The following is an 18894-nucleotide window of genomic DNA, read 5'->3' on the forward strand; positions in this document are numbered from 1 at the left end:
ACACTCCTAAATTGCTGAGAGAATTCAAACAATGGATATGAAAGTGCCTTGTGTTGTTTTATCATCTTAAGATTATATTATTACAGAACCTTCTTGACCCATCATTTCCTCCCTTCTTGCCCTGGCTTTAGCCTTCTCATCATTCAAGATGCAGCTCAACTGAGCTTTAGAGAGGAAGCCTTCTCTAAAGCCTCCATTTTCACACACAGCACATTATTTAGTAAATATTTCTACTTATCCGGTCCCCAGTCTGCCTCTGTTACTAGAATGCAAGCTCTGGAAGACCAGGAGGCTAGCCTTATTATTATTATTATTTTTGATCAGTTAACAAGGCTCCTGCATGGTGTAAACAGTTTGCATTCAACTACTAACCTAATGTTTGGCGGTTCGAACCCACCCAGCGATGCTGCAAAAAAAGGCCTGGTGATCTGCTTCTATAAAGACCATAGCCTTGAAAACCCTATGGAACAGTTCCAGTCTGTAACACATGCGTTGCCATGAGTCAGAATCAACTCTATGGCAATGGGTTTGGTTTGGTTTTTTAAACAGTCAACAAAGGTTTATCAAGCACACATTCTGCTCTCACAGGACTCGAGGGATAGGAATTAAGAGATGACTAAAACCTAGTCCCTGGCCTCAAAGACCTCACAGTCAATTGGAAGGAGCAGAGTAGAAAACGAATGGTTAAAATATAGTGTCGCAAATTCAGATCTGCACTGGGTGCAGTGACTATGCAACAGAAACCCAACTCTGTGGGTGCTGCAGAGTATAAGCCATCCTCCGGCGGATCTACTGAAGGATTTCTTTGGCTTTCACTCATTCACTTTCAATGGGGTCTCTAACAGGTGTTAGCACCAGACTTAATCTCCTAGTCTGTCAGAAGGAAGTTTACTATCACCTCCCACCAAGCACTAGTGATGTCCTCCAGGCATTTCTCCCAAATTCCAGTGACCAAATAACTTTGGCACCATTGACCACACACCCAGGTGGTGCTATATATATATATATAGGCCTCATAACAGCAGCTAATGAAGCACTCCCTTTGGCTACATAAAGAGCAAAGCCAAAGTCACCTCTGGCACCCCCTGTGAGGTAGGCTCAGCTCAGAGTAGCCTGTAAGTTAAAGTCTTAGCTACTTTTAGCCTATGTTTCATTAGTATAGTCACATTTAGAAATAATAGTGCACATTTTCAATAATGATAATACCTTATACCTGCAGGATGCTTTACATTTTGCAAAATACCTCCACCTCCATCATCCTATTTGACTCTTCCAACCACTCATTGCAATGGGTAGAGCAGGGATTATTTTCTTTATAGATGAGGAAGTTGAGGCTAGATGATTACACTAACATCCAAGTCTCCTGACTGCTAACCCAGTGCTCCCATAGCTGTACCCCACTGCAGGACAATTGCAGACGAAGAGAAGAGGAGAAACCCAGTAGTTATAGTGCCCTTACTTTCCATGAGTCAGTTCATGTCTGCAAACATTCCCTTTAGGCTGGACCACCAACAAGGCACTATGCTGGGTGCCAGAAGAGGGAAACTGGAGGAAGACCACCCCGACTTTCAGAAATACCTTATCTGGTAAGAGAAATGGGTCAGGCATGCAATAAACTGCATGAAAGAGCAGAACGATGAAGTGCCATAAAAATTCTTGAAGCTTTTTTTGTTTCTTTGTAAATAAAGCTGATTATAACTAAATATATGCAGGCCTAAGTAAGGTAAAAGACAAGGACTTGGAGTCCCTGGGTGGTGTAACAGTTAACACCCTTAGCTGCTAACCAAAGGGGGGTGGTTTGAGCCCACCCAGAGGTACCTTGGAAGAAAGGCCTGGAGACCTGCTTCCAAAAAATCAGCCATTGAAAACCCTATGAAGCACAGTTCTACTGTGACACACAAAACTGACTCAATGGCAGCTTTTTTTTTTTTTTTTTTTTTTTAAAGCAGAGGTGAAAGCCAAGGACTTGGGCAGAACTGAGCAGTGGTAGATTCTATCCCTCCAGTAGGGCATGACAGGAATTGGGAAGACAAGTGTTCTCTGGAACTGGCAATTCATTGCTGCTACTTGGCTTTCCATTAGTGCAGGTTAGTCGAAGACACAGTTCATTCACCCATAACGTTTGCAGTAAGCTGGGGCAACAATTGCCAAGCCAGGCCCAATGAGCTGAGCAGTCAATGGGAGTCATAGGAGCTTAAACTACTGTGATGGTTTTGCACTCTGTTATAAACAGAGATGACTTCAGCCAGGAGGAGCACTTATACTGGCACTTAATTGATGTGGTTGACTTGATGAGCTGAAGTGGTTCAAGGTCAGATTCAAATGTGGGAAGATAAGAATGTTTTACCCATTCCTGTAGTTTTTGTAGAGTCGATTCCGACTCATAGTGACCCTAGAGGACAGAGTAGAACTGCCCCAATAGGGTTTCCAGGGAACAGCTGGTGGATTTGCACTGCTGACCTTTTGGTTAGCACCCAAGCTCTTATCCACTGTGCCACCAGGGCCCCACAGAATGTTTCAGTATCCCTGAATTCCCTCTTGTATATATTTTGCAATCATTCATGTATTCATTCCTTTAACAGATATTTATTGATTACCCAACATGTGTCAGGCAAGGGTTAAGTGCTGGGGACCTAGGGAAGAAAAAAGACACTGCCAGGTGTCTTCATGAGAAGAAAACGACACTGAGGAGAAGAAAAGACACTGCCAGGTGTCTTCATGAAGCTTATGTTCTGATGAAGGAGACAGATATGACTTAAATAACTTTTTCCAAATAAACATGAAATTCTAATTATTATAAATTCTGTGAAGGAGGAGTATATGGTGTTATAAAAAAAAAGTAAAATAGAGATATTTGATGTAGTCATAGATTCAGAAAGAAATTTATCTATGATCTGCAAATTGAGTTGGGATAAAAAAAAAAAAAAGTCAGGTGAATGGAGTGGAGGGATATTGAAAGACATTAGAGGCTATGAGTCAGCATGTAAAAACATCCAATAGTGGGCCAGAGGATACAGCATTAAAGCAACTGAGAGAAGACATGTGAAAGAGCATAGAGAGTGAGGCAGCATTAGAAAAGTGGCTGGAAAACCTGTGTGGTTCAGCATGAGGGGTGTCAAGAGGGTGAGCAGAGTAGCTAGATTAGACGTAGCCCGGCTTCCAGATTAGACTCCAAGATAAAGCATGGAAAACAGATTGTAAAGAGGTAAGTGTGGATGTGAGGTCCACTTTGGAGTCTGTTCATGGTTAAGAGCTAAGGGGAAATTAGACCAGGCTTATGGAGGGGTAGAAGACAAGTCAATGAATTAGACAGATCATTAGGATACAGACTCAATAGCCCTTTGCAATGCATTGCAACTGGGGGATGAGGATGCACGAAGCATCAAGGATGGTTTTTATTATAGTAAAGCAATCGCAGCTCAACAGATGAAGACAATCCCAGAGACAGTGGTTAAGTGCCACAGCGGCAGTTCGAACCCACCAGGCGCTCCTTTGAAGCCCTATGGAACAGTTCTACTCTGTGCTATAGGGTCACTATGAGTCAGAATCGACTCGATGGCGACAGGTTTGAGTTGTTTTTTTTTTTTTTTTTTTGCTTAGTGACTAATGATGTTGGGCGTATTTTTGTGTGTTTATTTTCCAACTATGTATCTTCTGTGTTTAAGAGTTTCTTCAAATCTTCTGCCCGTTTTTTTTTTTTTAACTAGGTCGTTTATTTTTTCACCAGGAGTCCCTGGGTGGTGCAAATGGTTAACATGTTTGACCATTAACTAAAAAGTTTGGAGGTTTAAGTGCACCCACAAGCACCTCTGGAGAAAGGTGTGGTGATATACTTTTGAAGAATTAGCCATTGAAAACTCTTGGAGCACAGCTCTATTCTGACACACATGGGGTCACCATGAGTAAGAATATTCTGGATATAGGTTCTTAACATATACATGATTAACGAATATTTCCTCCTAAGTCTGTGCCTTATCTTTGGTTTCTCTTAACAGGGTCTTTCAAACAGCAGAAATCTCCGATTTTGATGAAGATCAATTTATTTTTATGATTTATGTTTTCGATGCCATATCTAAGAAATTTTGCCTAAGCTAAGGTCACAAATATTCTCGCCTAGAAGTTTTATAGTTTTTGAATTTGTGTTTAGGTCCTTGATCCATTGGAGTTAATTTTTTATATGGTACAAGATATGAATAAAAGATACATTTTGTTGAAAAGGCATTCTTTCTCCACTGAATTGTCTCTGGTCCTTTGTTTAAAGTCAGTTGTCCATACATGTGTTAGTCTATTTCTGGACTTTCTCTTCTGTTCCACTGACCTACTTATCTATGTCTATACCATACTGAATTGACTACTGTAGCTTTAAAATGTCTTAAATCAGTTTAACCTTTCAATTTTTTTCTGGTTTTTCAAAATTGATTGGGCATTTCAGGTCCCTTGCATATCCATACGAATTTTAGAATCAGTTTTTCAACAACAACAACAAAAAAAGCCTACTGAGATTTTGATTTGGATTGCATTGAAATTATAGATGAATTTGGAGAGAAATGACATCTTAACTATTGAGTTTTCTGACCCATGAACAAGGCGTATCTCTCTATTTATCCAGGTCCTCTTTAATTTTTCACAGGAATGTTAGTTTCAGTGGATAGGTCTCAGACAACTTTTACCAAATTTATCCATAAATATTTCATAATTTTGGCATTATTTTAAATTTTTTTCTGATTCTTCATTGCTATAATATAAAAATGCAATTTACTTTTGTATATTGGTGTTTTTCCTGTAAACTTATGTATTAGACTAGTAGCTTTATTATAGATTTCATTTGATAGTCTACATAGATGGCCATGTCAACTGTGAATGAAAACACTTTTATTTCATATTTCTCGATCTGAATGCCCTTTCTTATTCTCATTGAATTGACTAGAACCTCCAAAACAATATCAAATAGATAAGGTGAGAGCAGACATTTTATCTTGGCCCTGAGTTTAGGAAAAAAACATTCAGTCTTTCAACATTAAGTATGATATTAATAGTGTGTTCTTCATAGATGGTCTTTATCAGGTTAAAGAAGGCTCAGGTAGTTTCCTCTCACGCGTGTTCTGCTCAGTACTCTGCTGAATACAAAAGGAGGGCCCTCTGCAAATCCTGGATTTTTTTCTCCAAACAACTCTCTCTTCTTTGGTGCTCTGCTCTGTGAACTCTAGCTGCCTTACACTTCAAGGTCTTTCAGCTCTATTTCCTGAACTGAAGGAGACCACCAGGCTTTTCCTGGGTTCCATCTTTCTGCACTTTGGCTTGGAAATTCATTCAAGTCAATAAGCTGGAGCAATCAAAAGGCTCATCTCATTTCTTTCACATCATGTTCAGATAGTTGCCCTTCATTACCTGATGCTCAATTTTTGAAAACCATTGTTTCCTGTATTTGTCTTTTTTAAAATTTTTATTATGTCAAGCAAAATGGTAAATCCAGTCCCTGTTATTCTACCTTAAGCTGTAGCAGACAATCTCTGGTATACTTTTGAGTCTATTTTTTCCCTTTGTTATTGATTAGATCAATGTTGAAAATTCTAGTTCATAGAAATATGTCATTGTGAATGGTGATTATAGATATACACTTTTTTTAATTTATCGTAGAAATTCTCTGTAATCTTAACTCAAAAGAATTGTAAACTCTTACAAATATTCACCAATTTAAATGAAAAGCTCAAAAACAATAATTTATTTTCTTTTTTGTGTACATCAATTATTAATTCAAGATTTTGCATAGAAAACTTTTTTTTAATGTTTTGAATTTCTTTTCTGGAAAATGGTGATTAAAAGGTGGAGACAGAGAAGTGAAATGTAAATTTATTTTATTCAAATTGGCTTCATTAATAGTATTCTTTTCAATATATTTCAAACATATTGAAACATAGCAACCAGCATGATAACTTTTGAGTCTTGCTTGCCATAATATCTTTTGAAATCTCTTGGATACATGTGACATGTTGAAATATATTATTGACTTTCCTCTGTAATTTTGTATTTATTGGTTTAGAATGCAGAAAATACCAGTTAAGTAGCCAATTTTGTTACCCATGCAACATCCTTAGAAATATTTTCCAAGTGAAAGAATCCACAAGAAAGCTATTGCAACTAATAGAAGGTTGCAGCGGAGTAGCAGGATACAAGATTAACACACAAAAATCTGTTGGATTCTTCTATATTAACAAAGAAAACTTTGAAAGGAAAGCAATACCATTTACAATAGCCCCTCAAAAGATAAAATACTTAGGAATAAATCTAATGAAGATGTAAAAGACTTATACCAAGAAAACTACAAAACACTATTACAAGAAACCAAAAAAGATCTACATAAATGGAAAAACATACCATGCTCATTGGTAGAAAGACACAACATTGCGAAAATGTCAATACTACCCAAATAGATCTACAGATGTAATATAATCTCAATCCAAATTCTAACAGAATTCTTTAACAAGATGGAGAGAATAATTACCAACTTTATGTAGAAAGAGAAGAGGCCCTGGATAAGTAAAGCATTACTGAAGAAGAACAAAGTAGGAGGCCTCACATCACCTGATCTTGGAACCTATTATTTAGCCACTGTAGTCAAAACAGCCTGGTACTGGTACAGTGATAGACACAGAGACCAAAAGAACAGAATTGAGAACCCAGATGTAAATCCATTCAACTATGGGCAGCTGATATTTGACAAAGAGCCAAAGACCATTAAAGGGTGAAAATACAGTCTCTTCAACAAATGGTGCTGGCATAACTGGATGTCCATCTGTAAAAAAATCAAACAGGACCCATATCTTACACCATACACACACACAAAAAACTAACTCAAAATAGACCAAAGGCCTAAATAAAAAACCTAAAATGATAACGATCATGGAAGAAAAAATAGGGACACTGCTAATACATGGCATAAATACAATATGAACCATAACTAACAATACAAAAACACCAGACGGTAAACTTGATAACTGGGAGCTCCTAAAAACTAAAAACTCATGCTCATCAAAGGACTTCACCAAAAGAGTAAAAAAAGAACCTAGAGACAGGGGAAAAAAAATTGGCAATGACATATCCAACAAGGGTCTACTCTCTAAAATCTACAAAATACTTCAACACCTCAACGAGAAAAAGACAAATAACCCAATTAAAAAATGGGCAAAAGATACCAACAGACACTTCACCAAAGACATTCAGGTGGCTAACAGACACGTGAGGAAATGCTTGCGACACTAGCCATTAAAGAAAGGCCAATCAAAACTACGATGAGATACCATCTCACCCCAACCATACTGGCATTAATAAAAAAGAAAATAATAAATGTTGGAGAGGTTTCGGGGAGACTGGAACTCTTATGTACTGCCGGTGGGAATGTAAAATGGTACAACCGCTATGGAAAATGATATGGTACCTCCTTAAAAAGCTAGAAATACCATATGATCCAGCAATTCCACTCTAGGAATATATTCTAGAGAAATAAGAGCCATCACACGAATAGACATATGCACACCCGTGTTCACAGCAGCATTATTCACAATAGCAAAAAGATGGAAACAATCTAAGTGCCCATCAACAGATGAAGGGATAAACAAATTATGGTGCATACACATAGTGGAATACTACCCAACAATAAACAATAAAGAACAATGATGAATCCATGAAATATCTCACAACATGGATGAATTCGGAGGGCATTATGCTTAGTGAACTAAGTCAATCACAAAAGGACAAATATTGTATGAGACCACTCGGTTAATTGTCATAATGTAGTTCATAAAGAAAATGTTCTACATCCGACTTTGGTGAGTAGCATCTGGGGTCTTAAAAGCTTGTGAGCAGCCACCTAAGGTACATCTATCTGTCCCATCCTGTTCAGAGCAAAGGAGAATGAAGAAAACCAAAAACACAAGGAAAATATCAGCCCAAAGGACTAAAGGACCACAGGAACTGGAGAATCCACCAGCCTGAGCCCTGAAGAACTAAATGGTGCCTGGCTACCACCACGAACTGATCTGACAAGGATCATGATAGAGGGTCCCAGATACACCGGGAGAAAAACGTATAACAAAATTCAAATTCACATAAAAAAGATCAGACTTACTGATCTGACAGAGACTGGAGGGGCGCCCAAGACTATGGCCCCTGAACACCCTGCTAACTCAGAACTGAAGCCACTCCCGAAGTCCAGTTTTCAGCCAAAGATTACACAGCCCTATAAAACAAATAATAACACATGGGACGAACATGCTTTTTGGTTCAGTCAAGCATACGAGACCAAAGGAGCAACTACTGCCCAAAGGCAAGGTAAGAAGGCAAGAAGGGACAGGAAACTGGATGAAGGGACACAGGGAACCCAGGGTGGAAAGGGGTAGAGTGCTGGCACATTGAGGGGATTACAACCAATGTCACAAAACAATTTGTGCATAACTTTTTGAATAAGAAACTAATTTCTTCTGTAAACTTTCACCTAAAGCACAATAAAATTAAAAAAAAAAAAAAAGATTTTCCACGTGAGTTTCCTTCACAACTAAAAATGTGAATGTCATTTGTGAGTTTCTATGCCTTTTTAGTATTTTCTCTTCCAAAAACCAAGGAAATTCAGAGTGATATGCTAAGTAGCAATAGTTAGCACCAATCTCTGAACAAAATATATTCTGAAAATAGTTACCTAATGATATTTTCTTTAATAAATTTAGGAATACTGCATTTTAAAATATCTCATGACGTATCAGCAGAATTTACTGAGATTCCCAATCTTTATGATACATTTTTAAGTGTTTTGAAATGGCAACATTATTAATAGATTCTAACCTTTTTAGTAATTCCAAAACACTTTCCAAATACTTTCTGCTTTGTCACTTGGAATTATTTTTATAATTTTTTCCAGGTTCATTTATATTGGTCAACAATTTTCCTTCCTAATTCTGTAAAAAAGGTATAACCTAGATTAAGTTTGTACAGCACAACAAATTCCTCATAAAATTAGCTTGTCACACTTTGCTCACGTAAATCTACACTTGAGTATAATGTTGTAATAAACATTGCTTTAACTATTCTGTGCTAGGAAACTAAGACATATAATAATAAAGACATAACATTTTATAAAGGAGCATGAGTGGCACAAGCAGTTTGTGCTCAGCTGCTAACCTAAAGGTTGGCGGTTTGAACCTACCCAACAGGTCTGCAGAAGAAAGGTCTGGTAAACTGCTTCCATAAAGATTACAGCCAAGAAAACCCTGTGGAGCAGTTCTACTCTAACACGTAGGATAGCCATGAGTCAGAATTGACTCTATGACAGCTACATTTTTTTTTCTTATGTGCACACTTAATAGTAAAATATTGATAATCATAAAGCAAAATTTGTAGAACTGAATGGAGAAACAGAAAAATCCACAATTATAGTTGAAGACCTCAGTGCTTCTCACTTGGTGATAGAAAAAGTAGACAAAAAATTAATAAGGATATAAGAAACCTGAACTACGTAATTAAACAACTTGAGCAAACTGATGAATGGAACACTTTCACGTGCACATGGAACATTCATTAATATCTACGACATCCTGGGTGGTAAAACAAAATGCAATAAATCTCAAAAAATTGATATTATGTAAAATATGTTGTTTTTTTTTTTTCAGTTGAATATAATTAAGTTAGAATCAACAACAGAAAGATATGTGGAAAATACTCATCAAAATTGGCCAGTATATGCCTAAACAACCAATGTGTCAAAGTCACGAGGGAAATTAGAAAATTTTTTAAATTAAATAAAAATGACCACCCTGACAAAAAAAAAAAAAAAAACCATTGCCAGTGAGGTAATTCTGACTCATAGAAACCCTATAGGACAGAGTAGAACTGCCCCATAGGGTTTCCAAGGCTGATGGATTCGAACTGCTGACCTTTTGGTTAGCAGCCAAGCTCTTAACCAATGCACCACTGGCCTCCAAAAAAGTTATAACACAATATATAAATATTTGTATGATGCAACTATGGAAGTATATAGGATAAGATAAAAAATATGAATGCATTGAAAGGATTCTAAATAAGAACTGCATATATTGCAGATAATACTGGGGTCAATTGTGATGAGCAGGGGATGCCTTTGCTTGAAAAAATGTCATAGATACATGAGTTACATAGGAATGAGTTTTCCATCTTTTGCCTACTATTACTTGATTGTGTGATATAAGGTGGATTTTTCAATGCTCCTGCCTTTATCCCCCCTATGTCAACCAAACTCTGCCTTGTGTCTGTGAGGGCAGGGGGAGGTGGTTCTTGGGTAATGGAGTTTTTCTCACCCTCCTCTCAGTGATATGAGATTTCTTCTTTATATGAGTGCAGAATCTTGGATCTGAGAAGGTTCCAAACACTTTCCCCAGTGACTTAAAGTCTTCCTTAAGTAAGAGAGAAGGATCTCAGGACATTACAGGTGTTTCATTCCTGTGTGTCATCAGCAGCCAATCCCGGAACGCTGGCACCACTGAAGAGCACTGCCCCATCTCCTGCCCTGCTCCCAATCTACATCCAGTGGAGACCAGTAGAAAAGAGTTCTTGAGTGTGAATTCTTCTTGTGTCTAGGGCTGCAAGTTATTCTTAACTGTCATATTAGCCCACAATCAGCCTATAAGAATTCATTAAAATGTTAGCTGTTTTCTTCTTGTCTTAGTTATCTAGTGGTGCTGTAATAGAAATACCACGCATGGGTGGCTTTAACAAACAGAAATTTATTTTCTCACCGTTTAGGAGGCTAGAAATCTGAAATCAGGATGCCAGCTCTAGGGGAAGGCCTTCTCTCTCTCTGTCAGCTCTGGAGAACGGTCTTTGTCTCTTCTGAGCTTCTGCTTCTGGGTGATCTTCATGTGGCTTGGCATCACTCTTCTCCCATCTCTTCTTGTTCTCTTGCTTGTTTAATCTCTTTTGTATCTCAAAAGAGATTGACTCAAGACACACCCTACACTAATCCTGCAAATTAACATAACAAAGACTACCCATTCCCAAATGGGATTATAACCACAGGCCAAATATATAGATTGTTCCGTAGAGGTTAGAATTTAGGACACATATTTTTGGGGGACACAATTCAATCCATAACACTTCTTATCTACTTTTAAGGTAGTCACTTCTCCTTCCCATGTTCTGCCAAAAGTAAAATAGTCTTGTATATTTTGTCTATCCGTGGAATGACTTGTCACTTATGGAATTTAGTTCACCTGGTTGCCTCGTGACTCCACTCTGTTATAATTTTTTTTTTTTTTTAATGCTCTTTTGTTGATTATTCAGCTTTTTCTCATTAAGCAGATGGGAGCAAATTTATCTTGTGGTTTTCTACTTCTAAGCAGAACTGGAATCTTATTCTATTATGTATGATTCTATTATCTTCTATTTCAGTCCATTCCATTAAAAACAAACAATCACTGGTAAAAAAAAATAATTAAAAAAAAAATTTTTTTTTTGGTTTTTTTTTTTTTTTTTTTTTTTTGGTAGTGACCACTAAATATAAAATTTCACAATACTCTATTCAGTCTTGACCTGCTAAAAACCATAAAAAATATGGCTTTTGTTTTGTGTAAAATGAATTGTTATAATCTAGGAATCAAAATTTCCTTCTGGATCAACCATTTATCCCCAAAATGTTTGTGCATCATTCAATTCTGTGTCACCAACTCTTTTTGCAGTTCTGAAAACAAAGTTACCACCCAAGTGTATCAAATACATGAAATGTGTAAGAAAACAGATTTTTGCACGAGAGAAGTCAGAATTATATAAAGTTTAGAAATATCTAAATGTGTAAGTACTGCTTTTGCCACCAGATTTATTCAATCTAAATCAGATAACTTTGGTCATTTAAAAAAATCAGATTCCAATGTCAAAGTATAAAAATTCACTACCAGTGAGGGTACTCAGAAGACTTTGCTACACACACAAGTCCCAACAATGCTTTGAGAAATATATGTGGTGAGTGAATATTTCCATAAAGTTCTTACTTTGATTAGAATGACACTCAACAGGGACATGAACCACTTTTATGGAACAATCTGTATATTTTGCAATCAGCTTTTATAAAACAAGATTTTCTGCTACAGGCTAAACCTGTAAGCTAAGTGTAGGCATAGAACTGAGCTGAAGGTAAGTGGACACATGGCAAAGAGGATAAATAGGTAGGGTAAAATTTACAGAATTGGCAATAACTTATATACATGATCAGTTCGTGTAGTGGAGCTTCCTGAAAAAAATGGCTATGCAGGGAAGCAAATGGAGGCAATCATAAGCTTAAAGGGAGAGCCCAAGCTACTCCATTTGTGTATAGAATTGAAACTAACAAAGGATCCAGAGAAAAATGAAAGGAGAATTAAAGGACTGAAGGAAAATGGAGAAAAGAAAATATATAAGAGATATGAGAGAAAGGTCCAAATAAACTGGAGCGAATTCTTGTAAAGCACTGTAATAATTTTATATATTATCTGTAGCCTTATGCTTTAAACATTTAAAGTCACAGTCCATGGAGCGTACTGACAAATACACCAGGTATCAGGGGTTATGTAAACAATCTTTGGTGCACTCCATAGCCTAATTTACTGTCATAAACATTGTGGGAAGCAGAAATCTCTATGGCAGCTTGGTGTGGATATTCTCACTGTCAGCAGGGAAAATTCATTGCCTCTTCACAATGCTGAGACTCCAACAGCATTTTACCAAGACAGATGACTTGGTGACAGACACTCCAGGCTGAAAGTTAATATTTAGCTTAGCTAGATGAAACATGAGAACGTCAGCATTGTGCCCCAGGGCCAGTTCCTTAGTCTTCACAGTCCAGGGGACTGTCTAATGATGACCCCAAGAGTGAGTCTTGGAGGGCCAGGATGTCACATTCGACACCAGCCTCAGAGGTCAGTGAAGTGGCCAATCACCCTGGCCTCCCGTAATAACCCATGATATGCCTGTCATCTAGGAATGGATTTAAAACTCTCTGCAATCTACTTGTATTTTAGCCAGTACACCTCTTAGGCTAATGAGTTCCAGAAGTACATTTACTTCCCTCTGTTGAGATTAAATCTCTCTTTCATTTATTCTAAACTTGTTTGTTGTTGTTAGGTGTCATCAAGTTACTTCTGACTCATAGTGACACTGTATACAACAGAACGAACCACTGCCCGGTCCCGCGCCGTCCTCACAATCTTTGTTTTGCTTGAGCCTATTTTTGCAGCCACTGTGTCATTCCATCTCGTTGAAGGTCTTCCTCGTTTTTCGTTGACCCTCTACTTTACTAAGTGATGTCCTTCTCCAGGGACTGGTCCCTCCTGATAACATGTCCAAAGTATGTGAGATAAAATCTCATCACCTTGCTTCTAAGGAACATTCTGGCTGTACTTCTTCAAAGACAGATTTGTTCATTCTTCTGGCAGTCCATAGTATATTCATGATTCTTCGCCAACACCATAATTAGAAGGCATGAATTCTTCTTCGGTCTTCCTTATTCATTGTCCTGCTTTCCCATGCATATGAAGTGATTGAAAATACCATGCCTTGGTCAAGCGAACATTTAGCCCTCAAAGTGACATCTTTGCTTTTTAACACTTTAAAGAGGTCTTTTACAGCAGACTTGTCCCAGGCATCTTAGATCAGGCCCCAAAAATGCAGCTTAACAGACCAAAAGGTCTGTGGTAAACCAGAGTCACTCTCCTAAGAAGGATTTATTCTCCATCTATTGTTTCTTAAGCCCCTTGGGAATCTCACCGCACATCTCAAATGGCTGACTCTAAGATCGCATATGGTACTCTTCTTTAGAGGGGTTCTGATAAATTCAGTTTTATCCATCTTATATTTCCATTGCAGTTTTAACACCTCACATAGATGAACTCAGCTGGCCAGCCCATCATCTAGCTCAGGTATTTAACATCAATCTTTGGTAATCACTAATTAAAGTCAAACCTCTCATTCGAAACTGAGGAGATGTAGAAGACAAAATGACTTAACCAAGGCTATATACTTTCACATTATATTCAATATTACCATCATGCTCCCTAAAAGTTTCATGTGGATATGTTTTTTTCTTCAAATAGATTGCCAACTATATTGGTTAAAGATCAATAGATTATTTTTTTAACTCCAGTGTGTAATGATAAGTATAAAACAGGTGTGCAACAAGAACTTGTTGGTAAATCCTTTTAAAATTGTTTTTAAAAAGAAATAGACTTCCACTTGCAAGTAGTATGTAGTAGCCCAACATTTCTGCTGTGACAATTAGAAAAGAAAAGTATTTAAAAAATAATATTGTAATGCCTTCAGAGAACTATAGAAGCAACAAGGGCTAAATCATATAAAATTCAAGGGAAGGAAATGTCCTTTCTAGGGTGAGCTGACAAATCATGGCTGTTTTCTACCTTGATGGCATTTTTAGTCATTATGGGTGCTAGCTTAGGTAGAAGTATTTTAGAAGGAAAAGAGAAAGCAGTGGAGGTTTTGTTTTGTTTTAAATTGTGGTGAAAATATACATAACAAAACACATACCTGCTGAACAATTTCTACATGTACAATTCAGTGACATAGATTCCATTCTTCAAGCCGTGTAACCATCCTTGCTACCCTTTTCCAAATCATTCACTAGTGGGGTTTGGATGGTTCTTCAGACTAGGTTGATGGATTGGAATCCAGTCAAACCCCAAATTCACAACCAGTTTTCCCCACGGAATATTTGCTGAGGTTTGGGAAAGCGCAAAAGGCTAGTAATAGAAATCAGAAAGTGGTTACCTCTGTTGGCTGGTGTTGAGTGAGGGGACTGACCGGAAGGGGACACTCGGAAACCTTCAGTGGTAAAGGAGATGTTCTAGAACTTGCCTTAAGAGGTGATTACATAGACGTGTTCTAATGCCAAAACTCATCTAACTGATCATTCGAGATCTATGCATCTTATTTTATGCAAGTTATCCAAAGCAGAGGGTCAGCGAAAAAGAAGAAGACCCTAAATGAGATGGATTGACAAAGTGGCTGCAACAATGAGCTCAAGCATAACAAAGATTTTGAGGATGGCACAGGACCAGGCAATGTTTCATTTGGTTGTACATAGGGTAGCTGTGAGTCGGAACCAACTTGACGGCATCCAACAACAGCAACAACAATGCCTCCAATAAAAATGAAAAAAAGTACAAAGAGGGAAATTAGGCCAGCAATTGCAGGATTACCTTTGGAATTTTGGGCCAGGGACAAAGCCTGGAAATATACTTCATTAATCTTTGTCCCACCATACACTCATTATGTAGCACTTAGGATTTAGACACATAAAAAAATACCTAAGATACAATCTCCCTAAATAAACTGAATTTCTTGAAGCAAAAAAAAAAAAAAAAAAGTCTAACAAATTATAGTGACGGTGAGAACGTGGAGCAAATGAATGTGGATCAATGATGGCTGGAGTTAAAATCAGACCATCAACTTGAAAGACTTTTTGGTAGTATCTACTAAAACTAAACATTGTCCTTCCTTGACTCAGCAATTTCATTCCTAGTTACATATTTGGAAGACAGCTACCTGGTCAATAGACTGGAAGAGATCGACATATGTGCTCATTCCAAAGAAAGGTGATTCAATGGAATGGGCAAACGATTGTCAAACAATATTATTCATACCACATGCTAGTAAAATTAAGCTGAAGATCATTAAAAAACAGTTGCAGCAAACATCGACAGGAAACTGCCAGAAATTCAAGCCACATTCAGAAGACGTGGAATAAGGGATATTATTGCAGACATGAGGTGGATCTTGGTGGAAATCAGAGATTACCAGAAAGATGTTTACCTGTGTTTTATTGACTATGCAAAGACATTCAACTGTGTGGATCACAACAAATTACGGATAACATTGGGAAGAGCAGAAATTCCACAAAACTTAATCGTGCTCATGCAGAACCTGTAAATAGACCAAGAGGCAAACTTTCGAACAGAACAGAGGATACTGCATGGTTTAAAATTAGTAAAGATGTGCAACAGGGCTGTATCCTTTCACCACACTTATTCAATCTGTATGCTGAGCAAACAATCCAAGAAGCTGGACTATATGAAGAAGAATGGGGCATCAGGATTAGAGGAAGGTACATTAACAACCTGCAATATGCAGATGACACAACCTTGCTTGCTGAAAGAGAACTTGAAGCATTTTCTGATGAAGATTAAAGATGGCAGCCTTCAGTATGGATTACACTTTGTCTTAGTCATCTAGTGCTGCTGTAACAGAAATATCACAAGTGGATGGCTTTAACAAAGAGAAGTTTATTCTTTCACAGTTCAGTAAGCTAGAAGTCCGAACTCAGGGTACCAGCTCCAGGGGGAGGCTTTGTCTCTCTCGGCTCTGGAGGAAGGTCCTCATCATCAGCCTCCCATTGGTCTGGGAGCATCTCAGTGCAGGAACCTCAGGTCCAAAGGACATGCCCTGCTCCCAGCACTGCTTTCTTGGTGGTATGAGGCCCCCAAGGAAACTCTCTTTAAACTGATTGGCTGCTCACAGCAGATTCAACCATGGAAGTGATCACATATAAATGCTGAGAATCATGGCCTAGCTAAGTTGACACACCATATTAACCATCACACACCTCAACATAAAGAAAACAAAAATCCTCACAACCAGACCAGCCAGCAACATCACGATAAATGGAGAAAATTTTGAAGTTGTCAAGAATTTTATTTTATTTGGATCCACAATCAATGCCCAAGGAATCAGCAGTCAAGAAATCAATGCATTGCAGTGAGCATATCTGCTGCAAAAGACTTCTTTAAAGTGTTAAAAAGCAAAGATGTCACTTTGAGGGCTAAGGCGTACCTGACCCAAGCCATGGTATTTTTGATTACCTCATATGTATGAGAAAGCTGGACAATGAGTAAAGAAGACCTAAGAAAAATTGACGTCTTTGAATTATGGTGTTGACAAAGAACGTAGAATATACCACAAACTGCCAGAAGAATGAACAAATCTGCCTTGGAAGAAGTACAGCCAGAATACTCCTTCAAAGCAAGGGTGGCAAGCCTTCGTCTCATGTACTTTGGACACATTATCAGGAGGAACGAATCCCTGAAGAAGGACATCATGCTTGGTAAAACAGAAGGTCAGTGAAAAAGAAGAAAACGCTCAATGATATTGATTGACACAGTGGCTGCAACAATGGGCTCAAATATAGCAAGGATCGGAGGATAGAGAAGGACCAGGCATTGTCTCTTTCTGTTGTAATAGGGTCGCTATGAGTTGAAACGAAGTCAATGGCACCTAACGACAACAACAGTTACATACTCAAGAGAAACAAATACACGTAACCACCAAAAGTCATACAGTAGAATGTTTCTTGGAACATTATAACAGCCAAAATATCGGAAATAGTCATTTGCTTACCAGCAACGGTGCAGAAAAATAAATTGCAGTATATTCATATGATCATATATGAGGGATGGCAAAAAAGAAACTACGTGCAACAATATAGCTGAATCTCAGAAAAGATTGTGTTTAGTAAAAGAAGCGAGGCAAAATAGAATAATGGTTACCCCTGCAAAGAGGTACTGGCTTGGAAGGGGCTCGGGGAGCCTCCTGAGGGGTTGAAATGTTCTGTAACTTGACCCACCAAGTGAACACTTAAGATATATGAACCATACTACATATATTTTATGTCTCAATAAGAAGTTAAAAAGAAAGAAGAGAAAATGATTGTGATGTGTTTACTGTGGAGAAATTGGTTATTTTCCACAGAGACTAGAACTTCTCCCAGGATAATGACAGTAATTAGATACACCCACAGTCCTAGAGGGTTAGTAGAACAGTAGATAATCAATTAAATAGTGAGAAAACATGTCTGAATTAATTCTTATTTGTCATAATAAGCATGAAATTCAGTAAACAGAAAATCATATCATGAAAGCATCAACATTTATACACAATGAAATCACCTGTCAAAGGAGCCTACACTTGCTGCATCAACATTCTCCCCTCTATTCACTCTTTAACCCATTTTAATCTGACCTTTTTTTCCTCAACTGCTCCATTGGCATTTTGTTATGCTATGTAATTAGTCAGGAGCCCTGGTGGTGCAGTGGTTAATCAACTGCTAACCGAAAGGTCGCTGCTTCATAACCACCAGCAGAAAAATGTGGCAGTCTGTTTCCTTAAAGATTTACAGCCTTGGAAACCCTATGGGATAGATATGAGTTGGCATCAACTAGACAGCAGTGGCTTTGGGTATGTAATTAATAACCTCATCATTTTCAATCTATTACTATATGTTCAGCCTATATTCATTTCTTCAGCAAATTTTAGTGAGCAATCACTATGTATTAAGTACTATGGAAAGTACTGGGAACAACACAGATGTCCCCATGCCCTCCTGACCTGAAGGTATCTGAAGGTATCTGGCACAATAGTTAAGGGCAAGTCTTCTGCCACCAGAATGCCTGGGGTTGAATACTATTCTGCTACTCACTAGTTAATGAGACCTTGTGAAAACTGCATAATCTTTTTGTGCCTTATCTGAGAATGGGGACAATTATAATATTGTGCTGGATTGGTTTTTCCCAACCCAGCACCATTATCACCATCATTTTTTAAACTAGGTTTCCGAGAATCCCTTTCCTTGGATGTTTCCAGGTCAGAGTTCTCAATGAGAGAAACTCATGTGGATTTAGAAGACAGAGGTGAAGTAAAGGTCATCATTTTCAGTAGGTCATAGCAATCAGACAGAGCAGACTTCCAGATCTCTCCACATGCTCCCACTTTGTGGTCAAGGCTTTTGCCAGACTTTGCTCACAATCAATGAATTTATGCCTGCACTCCAGTGATTCTGGCTGGTGTCTGCCACTGCTTTCCAACTATTCACTCTCCCAGGTTCTCCCACATAAAATT

Source organism: Loxodonta africana, chromosome 12 (genome assembly GCF_030014295.1).
Source record: "Loxodonta africana isolate mLoxAfr1 chromosome 12, mLoxAfr1.hap2, whole genome shotgun sequence".
Lineage (NCBI taxonomy): Eukaryota > Metazoa > Chordata > Mammalia > Proboscidea > Elephantidae > Loxodonta > Loxodonta africana.